Raw genomic sequence first — 16,428 nt, 5'->3', positions numbered from 1 at the left:
CTGGTTTCACTCCACAATATTACATTATAAAAATACGTGTTTGGTTTATGTTTAAGATAATAAACCAAGATTATAACTACATGTACATGATGTATGCATAAGACTTTGTTTTATTTGAAAATGCATGATTATTTATTTTTAACAGAAATTTAAAGGATTTATACGTGATAATGTTCAATTTTTAACTATTGAAGTAATGTATTGTATTCCTGGATTTTCTGTTCTTTTCTTGGATGTTGTTACCTGCACTTTTTACAGAAATGATCGTTGATAATTGTTCAATTAATGTTAGCATCAATATTCAATTAATGATGTTTTACTTGTGACGGTGAATTACCGAGACCATAGTCTGATATCCAAATGACTTTTCTTTGGTTAATAAACCTTGCATTCGACCGGACTATAATAGCCTTTGTGTACGATTATTCTCTTTTGACGAGTAAAATCTTTGGTGTTATCCCATATAAGTATTATTTAAGTACTCGCTAGGTTTTTCTATATTAATTAGATTATGAATAAGGTAGCGTTTGTTCATCTGAAGAAAATGTGGAAAATTGATATCCACCGCGCAATTACGTCACCTGCAATCTCAAGAAAATGCTAAAAACTTATAATTATCGCACTAACGTCACGTGCAACCACAAAAAGATTAACAATTGATATTCTCCGCGCTTTACGACATTGGCCTTTACGCGTATAGTGATATAACAATTTTTGATGTGCAATTGGTTTTGGTATACATGTGTCTTTAAAATACATTATTGTTCTCGAGTAGAGGATGGAAGAAAAACAATAAATTTCTTTAATTGGTATGCCTAAGCGAATATCATTTTTTTTTTCAAAAGTCAATAAAACCACACATTAACATCATCAGAAGACAGTAATTGTATATTATTGTTTTTAAATAAAACTGAAATCACTGAGCCCAAAGCACGAAGTAAATAACACAACCCTTTTATTGGATCAAAAGATATCACTTTTTTTTTTAAGAAGGAACAATTATCAATATATAGTTTTCTTATTTCATCCCTTATCTTTTGTTTTATTTTCTGCAGTTTCCTGTTTCGTTCCTACGATATTTTATTTCTTTAAAACAAGACCGGATCTGATCCTAGCTTCCATTGTATTAGACGAGACCTTTTCTTTTAAAACTTGTTCTTTCTTTTCATAATCTATACTTGTAAACGGTTTTCTTTATAGTCGCACCACCTGCGTCAACTTAAGCCATATTTGTTTTTGTGAATTTGAAAACGTTACAGATATTTCTCGCGAGAAAAAACATCAATGATTGAACGATTTATATAGAGGAATTTCCTTATTCCGAAAACAAGCTACATGTACTTACAAATGATTCATATTAATGAATTATATATTTCTATTCCGTTTGAAAGCTTTGACTAAGCTATGTCCACGTCCTTGTCCTTTGGTTTAGTCATGTGTCTTTTTATTGGATCTTTATATTCATCACGCATGAGGTTATATTACAAAATGGAATGAATTGTGATGAGATTGATTTGAAAAATTGTATATCAAATAGTATTATATCGTGGAAAGCCATGAATATAGCGAGGTTAAACAAATTCTCTTTGATTGATAAACGTTTTATAGATCAAATTCGCCGTTATGATTTTTGTATTGTATGGCACATATTTTCTTTTTTATGTTTTCCATTAACGCTTTAATATAGCTTAGCAAAAGATTTTTTTTATTGATTTCACGATGTACTCGGTGCTGTGTATAATAAAGTTAACTAAAAAGTTAATTTACTCAACATAAAGAGAGTTTGTTTCCGGGTGTATTTCGATTGAAAATGTTTTCTTTTTTTATAACGAATCAGTTTGGTTTTGAGCATTGTATGGAAAACATTGGGCAATAACCACACATCGGCTTCAATGGCTGTTTTGTGAAGGGCCAATTTCCCCTGAATTTATTTCAAACTAGGGTCATTTTCAAAAAGTCTTTCAACCTTTACAGATATCACAATGTGTATATGCGCCGCTTAAAGTTAATGTTTTCAAAATGTTACGTCTAATGTATCAAATCGTTAGTGCTTTTTAAAATCATTCTAAACTGTAGTGTTGATTTTCAAAATATTGAAAAAAAACTCATCTCATGTGTGGCTTTATTATATTACGATGATCGTACTTAATCATATCACGCTTTTCCATATACAGTGGACCCTTTTGGTTCATTATCATATTTGCTGCAACCAAAGTAAATAAGAAGATATGATGTCTCTTATCAGTTCTACATATTACCAAAGAGAGACGCGGGTGTTCTTTCCTCTTGAATAGACTTATTATGAGGATATAGGGGGACACAAGCAAAAAAATCTATAAGAGTTATAAATTATGTTTTAATAGTTTTTTTTGTTGTTTTATATGAGAATTTCTTTTTGATTTGAAACGATGCAACTTTTATGTTTTTGTTTTAGTTATCTAAAATTATATCACTGTCAATGTTGAAAACTTAAAGAGAGAAGAATGAAGAAAAAACACAAAAAAAAACCATTTATTATTGTAATTTCGAAATGACAGTTTTTTTATTAAACTTTTTAATATGAGCTTGCTGCCAGCATTCTTTGGTACGGTGTGATTTAGTTTGTATTCTTTGTTTTTTTCTTATATGTGTATGTTTGTTACTTATTATATCGTCATTTACGTGTTAAATACTTTTTCTATGGAACGCCACGGCTGTCTTATGTAGTACTCTGACATTATGTGATGTGGTTTTATTGTTACTTGAGGATATTTAGTCTTTTCATGAATATGGTTTTGACATTACTTAATGATGTTTTGATATTACTTAATGGTGTTTTGATATAACTTGATGATGTTTAGATATTACTCAATATGGTTAAGTCATTACACATTACTTAATGATATTTCGATATTACATTATATGGTTTCTTATTGACTAGATATGGTTGTGTCATTACTTATTATGATTTCAACATCATTTAATGTGATTGTGTCATTAGGCAATGTGGTTTTAACATTACTTGATGTGTGTGTGGGTCAACGTAATGTAATAGTTTCATAGAATCATGTGCATAACAGTGTAGCCGAGACCATTGATTGGCGCGCTAAAATATCCCATTGACTGGGTCAGATTAGGTGAACGTTCGTCTGTAACGCCCAAAACTCACGACGTATTTATTATAGACATTTAAACTGTGAGGTCACCAAAGGGTCTCAACGCCTAAATAAAATAATTCGAAAAACTAATCAGGAATAACCTTTGTGTTTTGATTTATATTGAATACTTACACTGAACTGCGGCCAAGCTTAGCGAAAGGTCGTGCAACATAATCAGTCAAACAAACTTTATTAGATTAACTCGTTAAGGAACGATCGTTTTCATTGGTCAATTCAAACCTTCGACCTCACACCTGCGAAAATAGAACATTCGTACTAAAATGCTGAATGGACTGATCAGTATTCACGTAGCCGGTCAAGGTCGTTAAAAACTTCCATCTTCGTATTCCTGAACATGATTGTGTTCTTGATTATCCCATGGCAATTCTAGCTTTTGCACATGTGCATGTAAAATTTTAAACTTTAATCTTAACAGTCACGTCGAAATATTTAATTCAACTGTCTCCTCTCAATTGGTCCTGGATTAAGGGAGCTACCATTTTATTTTGATTGGGGGTGAAGGACTTGGATGAAACATTTTGTCCTGCATTTTTTTTAGTTGTTATCTCTGTCCTGTCTTTCTATTTTTTCAGTCTGTTAGGTCCTGACTATATTTATTCGTTTATCCTGATTTTTTACATAAATCGTCATCCTGCCTTTTTTTGTCAAGTTGCTCACCCTGCCTTATCTTTTATTCAATGGACTTGATGAATTAACGTTGTACTTGAAATGAAACCGTACTTAACTACAAAAATAACCAAATTACATACTAAAGATATTGCTCGATTTTTATAGTAAATGGGTTTGTGTTATAAACTGTCATGTTCATTATTCATATTCTTTCATAAGTTTTAGGATAGTGTGATTTTTTTTCTGATTTAGTTTACTTGATTTTGAAAAAAAAATCCCGAAATTCTAAGTAAATTCAGAACATGTAACCAGCCATGCTTTGTTTAGAGAAAAAATGGAGATGGCAAACCATGGCACAGTGGAAGGAAATGTACTTCATAAACTCCAGCGATATACTTTCTTAATTTATAATTAACTGTTTTGCTATCCTCGGTTGAAAATTATATATTGTAAATATTTAAATAGTTGCATAGAAAACAATCAGTTTTAAACAGTGTGGTTATTCACTAAATGTATTGATAAAAGGTGACTCCATTTTTGTACATACTTTTACAGTAGTCATCCTTAATTTCTTAATATTTCGTTTATAGTTTATCATACATGTATGATTTTGTATTTCATTTTAATACGCACGCATGCCACACGTTACTTTGGCGGATAGTTCAACAATGTTATGCAAAGCTCTATTCTTACGGCATGAAATTAAAGGATAAATTTTCAACCAATTAAAATCGAAAACAGTACATTTATATAGTTCCTTATAAACTACGACATTTCTCACAAGTATTTATTTATTTTTTAGTTCCACACATGCAAAAATAAAATCTTCGCCGATGAAACATTTCAAACCTTTTTACACCAACATGCCTTCACTGAATTCATTTGAATTTCGTGGTGACCATGATAGTACATTGCATAGTACATCTATATTCACGTGCACACATGGTACGATCTTTCGGGGACAATTTGCTCGTTTATGACACGTCATTTCTGAATGACCAAACGCTTAGCTACTTTTATAGCATGAAAACAATAAAAGAGGAATGTGCAACCCATCATAAATTTGAAATGGATCAGTATTATGAGATCCTTATTATAAGTAACTACGACATAGTCAGGATAATAACCTAGCGTCAATATGAAAGAAATTAAAGTGGTTCATACATTCATCCGTATAAAAGCGGCACATGTATTTTATTTTATCCTTATATTTTTCAAAGTGCGGTACAAGTGCTGCATGCATAAAGAATATTACTTAACACAAATTATTAGTATAATATTTCGACCCCACTATTTGAAATTCACAAAATACTTATTTAATTATTTCGACCAAAAATCATTGTTTTTTACGTTCGTAGTAACGTAGTACATTCCATTGTCGGTCACCTGTGTCAATTCACGTGCACACAACAATTGTTGTTGTATTTAAATCTTTCGGCCAATGAAATGAGACGTTACAAGTTGTTTGTTTGTGATACGCCAGAATGTTATCAATGAATTATCAATCGCTAAACTTGACTGCATTTCAGTGTAAACGTTCTTTACTTGTGTTTTCGTTATGTTTTGATAATCAATTTTTATGATATCGCACGTTCTTTCAGCAAAAAAAAAAGGATTTAACTGGCTTTAAAAGTTACAATGCATGTGTTGATTATTATCTTTTTTTTCGGACGTCAAAGCGATTTAACAATTGCGGTTGCATGTCCAATTATGTCATCTTTTAACTTTTTTCTGGTCAAAATTTTATTTTAGAACGAATGCATGATCAACTTTAAAAAGTGTGCGTACACAAAACATATAGACAAAATATACAGAAACATTTTCAGCTTTTTTTTTAATCGACCAAATTTACATAGTAATGGACGACTTCGTACATTTTATGATCGCAAATAAAATATGTATATAATATACTGTGCACTGTAGTTCGTATATATACTGAAACCCTTTGGCAACCCCACAGTTTAAATGTTTATAATAAATACGTCGTGAGTTGTGGGCGTTACAGACGAACGTTCACCTAATCTGACCCAGTCAATGGGATATTTTAGCGCGCCATTCAATGGTCTCGCATACACTGTTTTGCACATGATTCTATGTGGTTTTGTTATCTGGTAAATAATAAATGATGATTTGTCAATTCTTTATATGGCTGTTCGTTCCAGTATTTGATGTGGTTTTGTCATTATAAGTTGTGGTTTTGTCATTCTTTGAAGTAGTTATCACATTACATGATGAGGCAAAACCACGTGATCATTGGGAAAAATTAGTTCTATCTTTAAACCGATATCCATGTCGTTTGTTTTATGTGCATTGGATGAGTGTAGCTATCCATCGAGTATGAGTTCAAATTAAAGTTCGAGTCACTGTTCAGAGTTCTCTAATATGAAAAGGGGTTGAGGGGCGTGCGTACATTATGAAAGACCGGCAGCCAAAAATGAGAAAATAAGTATATAGAATAACAATATTTTGGTCCGCTCGTTTTTCCACATAGCTCTCAAATGGAGGCAGTATTATAGTAAAACAAATCAAAAGAAACCATGTGTCTCACGTGTTGTTCCTGTTGTAAGTGTAAAAGTGTAATTTTCACTGCTAAAAGTGGGTCCATTTATCAGTAAAAAAAGCTTTCTCTCTAGATGCATTTTCGTTATTTTTGCATCTCTCCAAGTTTTATAACAACAGCCCTTGGATGGTGTAAACTTCCCAAAAATGGTGTAATGGTGTATGGCATATGGTGCAATGGTAGAAGGTGTGTGGTGCTATGGTGTAAGGGGAAAGGTGTAATGGTGTAACGTGCGATCGGGAATGGTGTGAATGAATGGTGTAAGACATTTAAAACTATGCAAAATATTGATAAGAACTGATTTTTAATTTTATACATTAATTTACAATATTGTGATCAAAATTCGTTTTTTAAAATAAATAAATAATTTTGTAGTCGCACGCTTTCTTTGAAATTAAATTGCATTATGGTGTAATGTGTAAGGTGTATGGTGCAAAGGTGTAATGTATATGGTGTAATGGCACAGGGTGTATGGTGTAATGGTGAATGGTGTAATGGTGTATGATGTTAGTGGGAAGTTTACACCATCCAAGGACTGCAACCCATGAAAGTTTACAAATTTATCATGTCATCGGACTAAAGGGACATAGCATCAATTCTACATAATACAAATTCTCCGATTTTTTTTAGAGTGTATGATCATTTGAATATATACGAATATCAATCTTTTATTTCTGATAAATTGCATTATCTGATATATATCGCACTATCTTGAAAAATGCAACTATTTGGAATATCCGTTTCACAGATGACGATGAATATGTTCCAATTGTCGTAACCACAATCCCGTCCCCTTTTCCTTGAATGTGACCTATCGAATTAGACTTATCACAGGGTTTGTACTCACATCAGCAACACGACGGGTGCTACGTGTGAAACAGGATCTACTTACCTTCCGGAGCAGCCGTGATCGCCTCCGGTTTTTGGCGGGGTTTGTGTTCTCAGCCTTTATATATTTCTATGTTGTGCCTTGTAAATATTAGAGTATCACATATGACAGCTGTGGCGTTCCATATTTGTCTTAATGATTTATATTGCCTTATGCATGTACCTTTTATGTACCTTAACCCAGGAATAGATTACCTTAGCTGTATTTGGCAAAAACGTTCGGAATTTGGGTCCTCAATGCTCTTCAACTTCGTACTTGATTTGGCTTTATAGTTATACCTTTATGATGCGAGCGTAACTGATGAATCCAAAGAAGACGAAACGCGCGTCTGGCGTACAAAATTATAAGCCTGGTATATAAGGGTTTTTTTTATTAGACCACTGATCGAGATTAAAAAGGGGAGGGTTAAGATTTATAAAAAACAAGTTAAACCCCACACATATTAGTGTGTCTGTATCTAGTCTGGAATGTTGTCAGTCGCTGTCTTATCTTAATGTTGTTTTTTTGTCATTTTGATAATTCAGTTTTGATGACAGATCATAAATAGGTTTTGTTTACTATATGAACTCCGTATGAGTTTGACATGTTATATAGACACTTGTCTATTGTTGAAGATGGTTGATTCCCATCTATATACCCAATCACCAATGCCCAATATATCGCTTGATTCATATTTTAAAATCTCCAATGATTTTCTATGATATGAATGTATCATAGTGGAAAATTAAAACAATCTATATCTATAGAAAAGTCAATATTCGACTTCAGAATTTAATAGAACTGAAAACATAAGTGACATACAGGCTTGATAAACATCAACATGATTTATTATGAGACAGTTTAATAACGATACTAACATGTCTGAGTGACATATTCGTTAAAATGCATCACTGATACTAATAAAATCTGATCCAGCCGCGTAAATTAAATTAAGTTGTTGAAGAATTACATAACATAGGAATTCATATAACTTGGTGGATTATTTGAGAACCTTTTTTGATTCCTATATTCTCTGTACTCTATATGGTTCATAATACTACTTATTAGTTTCTGTTTGCCAGTCACGCGTACTGCATGGTCATAAACTATTCTTCATTCAACAAATGAATTTAGGAAGGCAGCAATAGGTTATCGAGGTTTAAATCTCCTAAATGAATTAAGAAGGTCAAAATAATGGTTATAATGAAAATCCGAGGAAATCGCCTGATTTCCAAAATGGAGTGAGACCGGTGCATCGACAGGGTAAATGTTTCTGGCTATGCATGTTTCACCCTATGTGGTCTTTTTCTTTTTTTAAAATGGCCGCGGTTGTCAGTTTGTTTTCGACTTTTTGGTGTTTGGATGTCCCTTTGGTATCTTTCTCCTCTCTACAATGACCAAATACCAATTTTCAAAAATACACATCCTTTGGATGCAAGTGGAAAAACGCGGTCTTGTAATACACTTCATACAAATAGTCAAACTTGTCGTTTTGACATCCTATGCAGTATATACTTTTGATTCAATCGTTTTTGTAGCATTCTACTGAATAAATATAAGAACAACTTTAGAACAACTTTTATTTGATCACTCAGACACAAGGAAATTCCTTCTTTGTCCTTATGTTTGAATTTATTTGAGGTTTGACCTTTGACCTCAATTTCACAAAAATGTGACTACACTGGGTTTTTACGACCAAATTTTTCTTATTGTACACATTTTTCTCTTTCCATCGACATGCAATACAGGTGCATGTTATTCCGATACATTAAAGTTTTAAAAAATAAACTCTGGTTGCAGGACTATTAAGCTTATGTAGAGTCAATTTCAGTCGTTCTTCCTCATAAGTTTGTTTTGAGCAGTTTATGTGTAAGGAGCACACCCATGTTAACTCCGCATAGTGTGCAGATGCATGAGCGTAACGTATTAACTGATACATGTTAACACCATAGAATAATGAAGAGGATATATTATTGCTAAGAAAAAGAAAGTTGACAATTGGAAAGTTGAAGAGTACTAGCAACCCAATAGCCAATACTTCGTATATTGTGATATTAAAATTTAATGTTACTTCATTTTAATGCAAAGCTCGGTTACATTGGCCAGCTTTGGCTATACTTTTTGTCTTTTTTTTGGGGGGGTTTATAAGCTTTTCATGGGAATGCTGCAACCCTTAGTTTTAGTTCAATCCCCAATTTTATCAAATAAAACTTTGAAAAAGGCAAGTGAAAAATACATTAAACTTAAAAAAGCTTAAAACCAAAATAAAAAAAATATATTTTGCATAAATTTATTGATTAGTTTTAAAAACGAAAAAAACATGACGTGATATGACTGGACATTGTACACAAAATATAATGGAAATGAACGTTAGAAAATTTGGTCCTTTGTTTAAGAAAAACATATTTTATGCTAATTTAAAAATTGAACTCGTAAGTTACCATTCTTTAGACATATTAAACATTTTGTTCTTATCTGACATATATGTAATTTTGAATATGGAACTGTTTGTTGCTGTCTATTATACCGGCATTTTAGAGGTTAGTCCCTTTTTCTTTTGTGATTTTTGTTGTATGTGTATCTTCGTATTAATCACGTATAACACTACCGTACTAGTCCCAGCAAGGAGCATCACCAGTCGTTGGTTTTTTGGTTATATCTTGATATCATTACACTTTAAGGATGTACTAAGGCGAAATTAAAAAAATCTAGAATTTAAAATTGATACTATAAGTCAGAAGAGCATTAGTTAAGGAATAAAATAAGCTAACAATATTGATAGGTTATGGAGCTCCTTTTCGAGATATTTAATTTTCAAAAAATGGCAGGAAAAGGCTGACTCGGACTTTAACCTTACATTTGTATTGTTATTATTTGGGTCTCAAATCAAAAGAAAAGAAATCTAGAATCTGCTTAAATTTTGTTAAATGACCTTTTATGAGCTATTTAAGTCTTATATGAAAAGAAAAATGGGTGTTATGGGGCAAAATATTTCGTTTCTATGAATGTTGCATTGTTGTTTGTTTTTTGTTTCACTTCTGTGTTCTGTTATTTCGTTGTCTTCCTCTTATAGTTGATGTGTTTCCCTCGGTTTTAGTTTGTAAACCGGATTTTTTTCTCTCAATCGATTTATGACTTTTGAACAGCGGTATACTAATGTTGCCTTTATTTACCCTGTATCGTAGGAAAAAAAACCAAGGAGTATGAACATCTGACACAAATTCCTAAACCTGACCGAAGTACAAATATATCTTTACTGTTTGTAATATTTATCATAATGATATTATGAAAACCTTTATCTATTTCCATATTGTCGTGTTTTTTTTTATAGTATTCTAGAAAAAAAAAATAGAAATGTAATAAAATAACTTCGATTTCCAACCCAAAAATAAAAAAAAAATCACTGAATATTCGCAAGGTCTGCCACGTGTACTCAAATTAAAAGATTAGTCCTGAGGATGTTGGATTTCCCCGAATGTACGAGATGTCCAATTAATCAATTAACGAGGATAACGTGCATGTGCTTGTAGGTAATGTGTTAACGTTTCGTTACGTATCGTTTATAGTAACGTCATTCAAATATGTATGGCAACGTAACAATGTGAAAAAACAACGTCTCGGCGCTTAAAGGGTTAAATAATTTGCTTGATGGCAGATTTTGACAATATGTATTTCTCTTATGGTTGTGTCCTGTTATCTATTTCTTGCATGAAGATATTTCTCGTATCACATTCCACTCCAAGGAGTGTGACACGAATAAGTGATACGAAAACTGCGTTAATTTGATTGATTTATCCAGCATCATGAGACGATATTACGACATTTCCATTGGTTATTCGTCATTGATGACTTTCAAAGGTTAAGACGATGTACATTTCGTCCATGGCAACGGACATATGTGATTTCTTCGATGATATACAAAACACTCACACTTTTCACCTGAAAATCTTTTTATTGTCAAATTCTATTACATTCTGAAGCGTAAAAAGGTTTTAATATGTCGCATGTAAAAAGTTTGACTCCGGAACAGCACATATGACGTCATACAGGTATGCACAAAAGACTAGACCAACGATTCGCGGAATTTTTAATTTAACACAATGAGAATATTTGACCATAAGAGAAATAGATTTAACAACTCTTGAGAATTGGATATCGCTTGATATAAACTGTCGTTATTTAATTTGAATAGTAATAATAAACTTGCCGAGGCTCGTTTGTTATTACATTAAAATTAAATAATTCGAGTTGATATCAAGCGATATCCAATTCTCACTCGTAATGAAACCTATAATTACAACTTCTCTTCATCCAGAGCGATAAAGCTGGTCATACTTTATAGTCACTTGACTAGTGTTGAAGATAGTGCTATGTATGTGGAATATTCTTGATACTATTTGGTTTTTGTACTGTTTGATTTCTGTCTATGATGACAATACCAAATATATTTTTTTGTTTATTTGGCAGAAGTTTTTTCTTCATATAATGACATTAGTCGATACAGTTCAAGGAGAGATTACTGTCACGTGATTACTGCTACCATGATGCTAAAGGTTTACTGTCAAGTTTTTACCAGTTTTGTTTATTATGAAGGTTCAATAACGGAATCTAATCGTAGAAATTAAATTTTGAATGATGGCACAAAATTTAGCATTAGTAACAAGAGAAATGTGTTGATATTTTCAAACTAGACAGAAGAAAATTATCTATCTGCCATTGTTTGGCTCAACCAGGTAGCTGAAAACACATTAACCACAATGCGACTAAATGGTATTAAAATGGCATTAAATCAGTTATTTTAGGTGTTAAAACTAGTCAATTGATGTTTGCTTAATGATAATGATACTACCTCACGGGCAGCTTCTTAAGTAACATCATCATTGTTACCCTTGCGTTTTTCCACTTTCAAAAGTAGTATCTTGGATTTTAAGGCCCACGCATTGAAAATATAGAAATTAACTGATACGATATTCCAGAGCTTGTAATTCCTATCATGGTTTCCTTGATAGAGGGTTGCTGCTTACAAGGAAACTATTGGATCAGGAGTTCCATGTTGTAAGGTTGAAATCATCCCTTTTGAACATTTTACGGACGCCATCACGAGTTGGTTGTTCGTTATGGAATATCTGTTTCACAGATGACGACGGATATGTTCCAATAGTAGTTAACACAATCCCGTCCTCTTTTCCTCGAATGTGACCTACCGAATTAGACTTATCATCGGGGTTATACTTATTTTGCAATGCGACGGATGCCACACGTGGAGCAGAATCTGCTAACCTCCCAGAGCATCTACGATCACCCCAGTTTTTTGTGGGGTTCGTGTTGATCAGTCTTTAGTTTTCTATGTTGTGTTTTGTTTTTATGTTGTTTGTATTTTCGTCGTTTTTCGTTTTTAGTCATGGTATTGTCAGTTTGTTTTCGAATTATGAGTTTCAATATCCTTTTGGTATCTTTCGCCTCTCTTTAATTTAATATACAATTTACTTAAATTTAAATGTAGTAACTATTTGATGCCTATTGAAGTTTTTTTTATAGTATGTGGCCGATCCGAAAGAATTGGCTACTTACGTAATAATAAAAAAGTTAACTGGTGTTAAACTGATCGTGGTAACTGCAGGACTGCGGAATAGAATTATGGTCACTCTTTTGTCTTCCTCATCAAGGCAGTAAAACCCTTGCCAAAGTGGGGCGTCCGTGCGGTATGTATAAATACGCAGCCACTCGCGGTCTGAATTTAGGACGTTAAAACCGATGCTTCATGTAGAGAGAGTGTCAAGCACTCTGCATGTTAAGAACCCTTGCAACAACTCTTTGTTGGGTCTGTAGGTGACCTGTTGCAAGGAAAAAATTGTCCCTTCCTAACATATCCTCATTTTCCAGTGGCAGTCCAAATTTTGTTTACCTTCATCCCGGACGGCCCCTATTACAGTATCTACCTATTGTATTTATTGTTAATTCGTCATGAACATGCATGAAATATTTGCCACTGGACTTTAAGAAGCCAACAATCAATCAACCAATCTTAAATCTGCTGTCATCAAGGGCATCCATTTTTCGCGATCAGTATTAGTAGTCGAAAGCGCATCTGGTACTTTATGTCCTTTATGGTTTTATCAGCTCTGCAAAGTTTGTATTAGGTTTTGGATTTTCAAGATATTTGGCCTCACGCATCATCTCCCTCGTCTAAGGCTACGATTCTTTGTTCGAAAATTGGATTTCCTTCATGTCCTTCCCGGTTTTATCAGCTCTTTAACGTTTGTATTAGACTTTGATTTTCAAATATTTTGGTCTAGACCATCTCTGAAGAGACATTAGAATCATGTGCATAACAGTGTAGCCGAGACCATTGATTGGCGCGCAAAAATATCCCATTGACTGGGTCAGATTAGGTGAACGTTCGTCTGTAACGCCCAAAACTCACGACGTATTTATTATAGACATTTAAACTGTGAGGTCACCAAAGGGTCTCAACGCCTAAATAAAATAATTCGAAAAACTAATCAGGAATAACCTTTGTGTTTTGATTTATATTGAATACTTACACTGAACTGCGGTCAAGCTTAGCGAAAGGTCGTGCAACATAATCAGTCAAACATACTTTATTAGATTAACTCGTTAAGGAACGATCGTTTTCATTGGTCAATTCAAACCTTCGACCTCACACCTACGAAAATAGAACACGCGTACTATAAAGCTGAATGGACTGATCAGTATTCACGTAGCCGGTCAAGATCGTTAAAAACTTCCATCGTCGTATTCCCGAACATGATTGTGTTCTTGATTATCGCATGGCAATTCTAGCTTTTATACATGTGCATGTAAAATTTTAAACTTTAATCTTAACAGTCACGTCGAAATATTTAATTCAACTGTATCCTCTCAATTGGTCCTGGATTAAGGGAGCTACCATTTTATTTTGATTGGGGGTGAAGGACTTGGATGAAACATTTTGTCCTGCATTTTTTTTAGTTGTTATCTCTGTCCTGTCTTTCTATTTTTCAGTCTGTTAGGTCCTGACTATATTTATTCGTTTATCCTGATTTTTTACATAAATCGTCATCCTGCCTTTTTTTGTCAATTAAGTTGCTCACCCTGCCTTATCTTTTATTCAATGGACTTGATGAATTAACGTTGTACTTGAAATGAAACCGTACTTAACTACAAAAATAACCAAATTACATACTAAAGATATTGCTCGATTTTTATAGTAAATGGGTTTGTGTTATAAACTGTCATGTTCATTATTCATATTCTTTCATAAGTTTTAGGATAGTGTGATTTTTTTTCTGATTTAGTTTACTTGATTTTGAAAAAAAAATCCCGAAATTCTAAGTAAATTCTGAACATGTAACCAGCCATGCTTTGTTTAGAGAAAAAATGGAGATGGCAAACCATGGCACAGTGGAAGGAAATGTACTTTATAAACTCCAGCGATATACTTTCTTAATTTATAATTAACTGTTTTGCTATCCTAGGTTGAAAATTATATATTGTAAATATTTAAATAGTTGCAAAGAAAACAATCAGTTTTAAACAGTGTGGTTATTCACTAAATGTATTGATAAAAGGTGACTCCATTTTTGTACATACTTTTACAGTAGTCATCCTTATAATTTCTTAATATTTCGTTTATAAGTTTATCATACATGTATGATTTTGTATTTCATTTTAATACGCACGCATGCCACACGTTACTTTGGCGGATTGTTCAACAATGTTATGCAAAGCTCTATTCTTACGGTATGAAATTAAAGGATAAATTTTCAACCAATCAAAATCGAAAACAGTACATTTATATAGTTCCTTATAAACTACGACATTTCTCACAAGTATTTATTTATTTTTTAGTTCCACAAATGAAAAAATAAAATCTTCGCCGATGAAACATTTCAAACCTTTTTACACCAACATGCCTTCACTGAATTCATTTGAATTTCGTGGTGACCATGATAGTACATTGCATAGTACATCTATATTCACGTGCACACATGGTACGATCTTTCGGGGACAATTTGCTCGTTTATGACACGTCATTTCTGAATGACCAAACGCTTAGCTTCTTTATTTTCGTTTTATAGCATGAAAACAATAAAAGAGGAATGTGCAACCCATCATAAATTTGAAATGGATCAGTATTATGAGATCCGTATTATAAGTAACTACGACATTGTCAGGATAATAACCTAGCGTCAATATGAAAGAAATTAAAGTGGTTCATACATTCATCCGTATAAAAGCGGCACATGTATTTTATTTTATCCTTATATTTTTCATAGTGCGGTACAAGTGCTGCATGCATAAAGAATATTACTTAACACAAATTATTAGTATAATATTTCGACCCCACTATTTGAAATTCACAAAATACTTATTTAATTATTTCGACCAAAAATCATTGTTTTTTACGTTCGTAGTAACGTAGTACATTCCATTGTCGGTCACCTGTGTCAATTCACGTGCACACAACAATTGTTGTTGTATTTAAATCTTTCGGCCAATGAAGTGAGACGTTACAAGTTGTTTGTTTGTGATACGCCAGAATGTTATCAATGAATTATCAATCGCTAAACTTGACTGCATTTCAGTGTAAACGTTCTTTACTTGTGTTTTCGTTATGTTTTGATAATCAATTTTTATGACATCGCACGTTCTTTCAACAAAAAAAAAAAAGGATTTAACTGGCTTTAAAAGTTACAATGCATGTGTTGATTATTATCTTTTTTTTCAGACGTCAAAGCGATTTAACAATTGCGGTTGCATGTCCAATTATGTCATCTTTTAACTTTTATCTGGTCAAAATTTTATTTTAGAACGAATGCATGATCAACTTTAAAAAGTGTGCGTACACAAAACATATAGACAAAATATACTTCTGTCCTGTCTTTTTCGTACTTGCAAGTTATTAGACAATAAAAAGGCTATTTGGATCAAGCCTTGTGGAATTTGCATTTACGTTTTTGAATAGGTAAAATGTATAGTTTGGTGAACTTTTCTGCTAACTACTATACTTGTGAAAAACCCTTGGCAACAGAAACATTTTCAGCTTTTTTTTTAATCGACCCAATTTACATAGTAATGGACGACTTCGTACATTTTATGATCGCAAATAAAATATGTATATAATATACTGTGCACTGTAGTTCGTATATATACTGAAACCCTTTGGCAACCCCACAGTTTAAATGTTTATAATAAATACGTCGTGAGTTGTGGGCGTTACAGACGAACGT

The sequence above is a fragment of the Mytilus californianus genome, unplaced genomic scaffold (genome assembly GCF_021869535.1).
Source record: "Mytilus californianus isolate M0D057914Y unplaced genomic scaffold, xbMytCali1.0.p SCAF_1, whole genome shotgun sequence".
NCBI classification, from domain to species: domain Eukaryota; kingdom Metazoa; phylum Mollusca; class Bivalvia; order Mytilida; family Mytilidae; genus Mytilus; species Mytilus californianus.
The sequence above is the reverse complement of the archived record's forward strand: the minus strand, read 5'-3'. Positions refer to the sequence as shown.